Raw genomic sequence first — 7,743 nt, 5'->3', positions numbered from 1 at the left:
TGTGAACTATGGCGCTACCTACGGGCTCTTGGTAGCTTGTTCATTAGACAGGAACAATGAGTACAGTTATCCCTTTCTCACTGGGATTTTCCCTATAACAGTCTTGATATATCGTGCGTTGGTATAAAAAGGCCAGCAGATGACACAGAATTTGACCAAATAAATTAACCCAAATTTTACAACAAAGTACTGTAAGTAACCCATAAAAGAAAAAGAAAAATCCTGACTTCTTCTCTGATAAGAAGGGAGGATTAAAATTTTTTACTTGGTGTTTTGGGATTACTGGGGTACCGTGCTCCTAACCCCCATCATGTGGGAAGGATAACTGTAATTTTGTTTTGCTTGATTATACGTGGCTATAACAGAGATTTTGTTTTTCTTGCTTTCTCAATGAGGAAGGGGAGAAAAATGGGAGGAGAGAAGGTTGATCTTTGAAAAATAAAATAAAATTTAATTAAAAATAAAAATAAAACTACAAAATGTTATTTTAAAAAATTTCAAGGAAGCACAAAAGTATGCTACACAAAGATAAAAATTAAACATTCCTTGCTCTCAAGGAGCTTATAAATAAATTCTACATTGGAAGCAATTTGTAGATACATATGTATATACTATATACTAAGTTTTTTCAAGGAGAAAAAAGCACTAATGATTGGCAGAGAGAAGATTCATAAAAAGGTTTTACATCTTAACTATAAAGGTCTGAAACTCTGAATAGGTGCACTGGAATCAGACAACCGAGAACTTAAGGCTAATTATTTATTAGACAATACTCTATTAGCATATGCTTGGAAAATGGTCCTTCCCACTATTCTGTGCTAGCATGATCTTTTGGTATATACAGATAATTGTAGGAGGGATTAGGGGGTTAAGTAAAACAAGCTAGAGTCACTTTTGCAGTGGATGAGGAGAAGGGAGGTTGTGGAGAGCTTGTGTCCATTTCCCTTCACTTCTACCCCTAAAGACCAAGAATAAAGACCAAGGACTTTTGCTTATCCTGACTCTGGCTGACTCTAAAGCATCCAGGATGCTAACCCGAACCTCACACTTAACATAATGCTTAGCATTATATGCCTAGCATAATTATAATAAATATTTAATAAATGCTTTTTGATTGATTAGTTAATTCATTTTTTAAATGCCTTTGAACAAAACTAGAGATTCCAAAAGGCAAAGGAGGAGAGGGTGAACATTCAGGCACAAGACAGTTCAGGAAGAGGAACAAAATAGAAGATAGAATGGGAAAAGAAGGAATTCACATCAAATGTTTCAACATTCTCAATAAAAAAGAAGCAAAGTCCTTAGCCAAGAAAAAAGGGACAAGAACATTTGAGACAATTGAAAAAAAAAGAGAAAGCTTTTTAAAAGTTTTTTGTGGGGAGATAATAAATCAATTAGAGATCAATAAAAGAATTACCTTGCTGAACCAGGGACCAGTTATGGATGGATAATATATATTTATAATGTTTCTCATCAGCATCTACGACTTCCTTCACGTCTATTCAATAGTATTTAAGTAGAAAAAGAGGATGCAAATGGTGAGAGTGATCAAGGACTGAGATTTAGAAACAATGATAGCACAAAAAAAGACACAGCATTTCAGAGTAAATGACAATATATAGATAAGATAATTAACTATTGGGTCAATATTGGTGAAAAAGGGAAATGAAGTCAGAGCAATGGTCTAAGAAAGTACTAAGGAATGAAGAAACAATGTGGACCAAAAAAAAAAAAAAAAAATGTGTTGATGAATGGGGCAAAGAGCAAGACGGAAGGATCGGAAATTGAGATAAAGGATATCAGAGTTTTTAAACAGAGGAGTTGAACTTGTGAATATGGTGAGATTAATGTGTGTCCAACCCCACATGGCTGATGTGGAATGAAGGGGTAGATTATGAGATTAAAACAGTTTGAGGAAGTATTAGTATAGATGCTGGAATTCTTTAGTATGAGGATAGCTGGGGAGAAGAGGATGATTAACAAGGTACTGAGCCTTCTGAAAAAAGAGGGAGAATGTTCTGATTCCTCCAGAGTGATGTGTTGCAGAAAGGAAAGCAGACATGCTTTGTATCCTGAGGGATCCTCTTCAAAACAGCCCTCCTTTCTTTGAGATTTTGGCTCCTCATTTCCAGTTCAGGATCTGAAAATAGGGCTAATAACTATCCTACATTTTCACAATGCTTCAAGAAGGTCACTGTGGGCCCAATGAGCACCAGCCACTCTCACAAACCTCCTAGACACCCCAAAGCTAGCCCTGCATGTAGCTTTGACCAGACTGGTCCCCTTTGTGACTCCATCATCAATCATCATGTCCCTAAGACTGAACTGTGGAGCCAGCTTCCCATCTTTTCTGGGAAAGCCATCATCGTGGGTAATCATGGTCTTTGGGGAAGCATTTCACTATGAAGTCTTCCTTTTGCCCCACTATCCTAACTTGAAAGTCTTGAGAAAGTAGCCACTTTGACAATTAAAGATTCTTATCTAGAAACTGATCCTAAATGACCTTGTCAGGCTGAGTAAGATTGTGAGCTGTCAGACACTTAATAATCTCCTTTAGATGTCCACCGAGGTCACTTTCTCTTGTTTTCTTTCTTTTCTGTAAACCTTCCATCTAATGGTTGCTCCCTCTCGAAATCATGTCCTTTCACTATAATGGCCTGATGCTCTAGAGAGCTTATTAATAGCCCATAGTTACTGTCATATGTATCCTTAGGCTGTAACTCAGCCTTTTTTTTTTTGTTTGTTTAGGCAATTGGGATTAAGTCACTTACCCAGGGTCACACAGCTAGGAAATGTTAAGTGTCTGAGGTCAAATTTGAACTCAGATCCTCCTGACTTCAGGCTGGTGCTCTATGCACTGAGCCACCTAGCTGCCCCACTAGTATTTTTTTGCTCTTATAAATAACTGTTTAAAAAAGACCAACTAAAGACCACAAAGCATTCTGTGGCCAAAACAGGGTAGGAATGAACAAACACAGAAAAAGAGATGGAGAGATTGAGAGAAGGAAAGGAGAGAAAAGCTATTGAGAGAGGGAAGGTGGGGAGAGACAGAAAGAGGTATGGAGGAGTGGGGGATGGAGAAAGAATGAGAAAGAGAAGGTAGAATAACATGGAGGAACATATACAACAATCACTATAGCCTAAACTGAGTGGAAATTGTTGATGCTGTGAAATTCAAATACCAATTTTAATACTATGAAAACTTGGATATTAATGAGGGATAATAGTAAAGGGAGAGTCTGGTATCAACAGTGGGGATCAAGGAGCAATCAAACCCTCTTCCCAGAGCTCAGATGTGTGGGGATAAAGGCACAGGCAGTGATGGAGAGGAGGACCACAGGTGTCCTATGTATTATCAGATAGGAGCCAGCTCTCAGTGAAGACTAGCAAATAGAAGGAGGAGATGAAAAAAAAAAAAAGTTCAGTATAAAGAGAAATCTGATGACTGTTTTAGATGGCACAATGAAAAAAGTGGTCAGGCAAACCCAAAGACCCCAACTTTGGGGATAAGAATTCATTGCTGGGAAAATTGGAAATTAATACGGCAGAAACTAGGCACCAGACCTACACTTTACACCATACAGAAAGATAAGATCAAAATGGGTTCATGACCTAGGCATAAAGAATAAGATTATAAATAAATTAGAAGAACATAGGATAGTTTACCTCTCAGACTTGTGGAACAGGAAAGAATCTGTGACCAAAGAAGAACTAGAAATCATTATTGATCACAAGATAGAAAATTTCAATTATATCAAGTTAAAAAGCTTTTGTACAAACAAAACTAATGCAGACAATATTAGAAGGGAAGCAATAAACTGGGAAACCATTTTTATAGTCAAAGGTTCTGATAAAGGCCTCATTTCCAAAATATATAGAGAATTGACTCTAATTTTTAAGAAATCAAGCCATTCTCCAATTGATAAATAGTCAAAGGATATGAACAGACACTTTTCAGATGATGAAATTGAAACTATTTCTACTCATATAAAAGAGTGTCCCAAATCACTATTGATCAGAGAAATACAAATTAAGACAACTCTGAGATCAGATTGGCTAAAATGACAAGAAAAGACAATGACAATTAAGTAGCAGGGATGTGGGAAAAATGGGACACTGATACATTGTTGGTGGAGTTGTGAACTGATCTAACCATTCTGGAGAGCAATTTGGAACTATGCTCAAAAAGTTACCAAACTGTGCATACCCTTTGATCTAGCAATGTTTCTACTGAGCTTACATCCTAAAGAGATCTTAAAGAAGGGAAAGAGATCCGTATGTGCAAAAATGTTTGTGGTAGCCCTTTGTGTAGTAGCTAGAAACCAGAAACTGAGCAAATGCCCATCAAGTAGAGAATAGCTGAATAAATTATGGTATATGAATGTTATGGAATATTATTGTTCTGTAAAAAATGACCAGCAGGATGAATACAGAGAGGCCTGGAGAGACCTATGTGAACTATGCTAAGTAAAATGAGCAGAACCAGGAGATCATTATATACCTCAATAACAATACTATATGATGATCAGTTCTGATGGAAGTGGATATTTTCAGCAATGAGATCCAATTCAGATCCAATTGGTCAGTGATGAATAGCACCGGCTACACCCAGCAAAAGAACACTAGGAAATGAGTGTGGACTGCTTGCATTTTTGTTTTTCTTCCCAGTTTATTTTTACCTTTCTAAATCCAATTTTTCTTGTGCACTGGGGTTGGGGGAAGGAGAAAGTAAGAAGAGAGATTAATCCAGATAAGTATTTCTGATTACAATCAGGTCTGCAAGCTACTGGCAGCCTTCTCTCATTATATGGTAGCAATAGTCTGATGTGTCATTTAGTGGGCACCCACCTGCAATGACTTCATGTCTCACTTGTCTGGCTCCCTGATTCCTCTACCCAGCACTCCTTCAAGTTCAAAGTCAAAGACTGGGACTCCAAGATGAAGAACATCCTAGATTTAAAACAACAATAAAACCACTCTTGCTGGCAGGGCAGAAAGCAAAGTTTCTCAAGTCCCCCAAATCATCCCTGTATAAGGTATAGAGAGATAAAGCAGAGAGTAAGCTCAAGATATCAGCTCTTCAAAGATACAGGAAGGGAGAATTAAAGGCACAAGTAGAAGGGATATATTCTTAATTTTTAAAAAAAGCATGATGAGAAGGGAGGAGTATATCTTAATGGAGGAAGGGAGGGAGAGAAGAAAGAAGAAGGAGAGGAAGGTAGGAAGGAAGGAAGAAAGGAAGAAAGGAAGGAAAAATTTTTGTAACACTTACAATGAGCCAAGCACTGTGCTAAAAATTTTCATTTTATCCTCATAACAATGTCAGAAGATAGGTACTATTATTATTATTCCTATTTTACAGTTGAGGAAATTGAGACAGATGGAGGTTGGTGACTTGCAAATGACTTGTCCAGAGTCTCACAAGTAACGAAAATATATGAGGTTGTATTTGCATTGAACTCTTTCTGATTACAGGTTCAGTCAGTGTTCTATCTGCTTCATCACCTAACTGCCTTTGATCAAAAATTTAGAGTTGGAAAAAACCATCTAATACAAATTCTTCATTTTTACAGATGGAGAAACTGAGCCCCTGGAATGTTAAATGATTTGCTCAAAGTCACTAAGTAGTGAACATCAGCAGTGGGATTTGAAACCAAGTCCTCTGACTCTACAGTGAGGATAGAGATATATGGAAAGCTAGGAGATGAGAGTTAAAGAAATTTCAGAGTTATGTATGGATTATGCAAATGAAACACTTCTAAGGAGAAATCATGGCCATAAATCACAGAGCATGACTGAAACAGAGTAAATGGAAATTAAGGAGGATGATAAATGGGAATCTTTCAGCAACCATTCCCCTTCATATATCTCTATTAAAAAAAAAAAAAAAAGCCCATGGAAGTATTATAAGTCTTTTCCAAGGAGAAAAACCCATGCTAATTTATATACAAGATGAGGAAAATGTTATCCTTCCCCCTCTCCTTCCCTTTTTTGTTTATTACACTTAATTCTTGTTACAGATGTGAAACAAGAGGTTCGTAAGGAAATCCTCTGAACAATTTAAGGAATACCACCCCCCCCAAAAATCCAAAAGCCTGATGACATTATAAAGCCATGAGCTTTTGTCAAACGAAGGTACTTCTATTGATCTAGACACAGGCCCTAGAGTCTTGCTGAGAGAGGACACAAGGAACTCTTTGAATTAGTCACCAATTACTGAGGCTATTTCTTAATGATTAGTTGACTGAGGTCCAGGAGAACAGACCCCAGTCAGAGAACCATCCTCCCTGTGGTCTATGAGACCTTGGTGCCAATTTCTCCCTTGGGTGACGAGTGGACAGATTTCTGGTTCTGAAGTCAGGAAGGTCTGATTAGATACTAGTGTGAACCTGAGTAAGTCACTTAATTTCCACCTGCCTCAGTTTCTTCAACTGTATAATGGAGATCATAGTACCATCTATCTCACAGTGCAACTGTGGGATCAAATGAAATATTTGTAAAGTGCCTAACAAATAATATTCATTTAATAAAAGCTAATTTCCTTCCTTTCACCTTCCTTGGGTTTCCAGACCATAGTGAAGGAAATTAGGGAGAAGGGGGATTGCTCGCTGCCTTCCTTTCAGAGCACTTTTATAGAAGCACTTGGCAGGGGGAGACTTGATTTCACGAAGACCAAGAGGAAAGTTTGGAGGCACTGTTCCATATGAGAGGAATTTTGAATTCCCTTTGCAGTATGATCACAGAACCTGGAATCCTAGAAAACAGCACCAACTTTGAGAATGGCCTCTTGGGCAAATCCTAGAATTCTTCAGTCAGGTTTCATTATTCAAGGGAGAATTCTTCACAGTAGCATTTCTCAGAGGAAAAGAAGACCACGACCAGGAGGATCCTGTAGCTGGAGGGAAAAAATCATGACATAGAAGAAAGGAAAGCTGTTCCTTGGCACCCTCCATAATATTGCTAGGAGTTGTTTTTAAGTCTTAAAGGTCCAACATGAAGGGGAATATTTATTCAATGGAAAGTATCTTTACTTTCTTAGGGAACCTAATGAGCAATTTGAATGTTTTCTATTTCTTGTCTTTATTCAGGCATATTTGTGAGATCCTTGTGTTTTGTGCATTTTCTATGGTGGAAAAAATGAAAAGCAATCTCATATCTGATTTTATTATGTTCAATCATTTTTCAGTGGTGTCTGACTGTGACTCCATTTGGAATTTTCTTGGCAAAAATACTAGAAAGGTTGGTCATTTCCTTTTCTACTTCATTTTATAAAAACTGAGGGAAGCAGAATTAAGTACCTTGCCCAGGGTCACTCAGCTAATAAATCCCAGATTAGATTTAAATTTAGGTCTTCCAGACTCTGGGTGCAGTACTCTATCCACTGCAAACCTAGTTGTTCCTAAAGCACACTGGTAATATATAATTAATGTGTACAAGGGCATCATACAATACATCAGTAAATATGACATCAGCATTGCTTTTGGGGCAGTTACATTTTTATACCTGGCAAATGCTGTTGCAGCCAAGTAAATGTCAGCCCTTGCCACTTATTGCAAGGAGACCAACAGAACTGAAGTCATTGTGAGCATCTGCAGGTTTTATGTGGTTGGATCACTACCATTCTCTGGCATAAGTTGAGACTTACAAAACCATTTCCAGTGTGAAAGGGGCAAACTCCAGCACATATGAATACAGCTCTCAAAGAGTTAGAAGATTTACCCCATCTTCTTTAAAAAAAAAAAA

The sequence above is a fragment of the Antechinus flavipes genome, chromosome 3 (assembly GCF_016432865.1).
Source record: "Antechinus flavipes isolate AdamAnt ecotype Samford, QLD, Australia chromosome 3, AdamAnt_v2, whole genome shotgun sequence".
NCBI classification, from domain to species: Eukaryota; Metazoa; Chordata; class Mammalia; order Dasyuromorphia; family Dasyuridae; genus Antechinus; species Antechinus flavipes.
Note: the sequence above shows the minus strand (reverse complement) of the source record.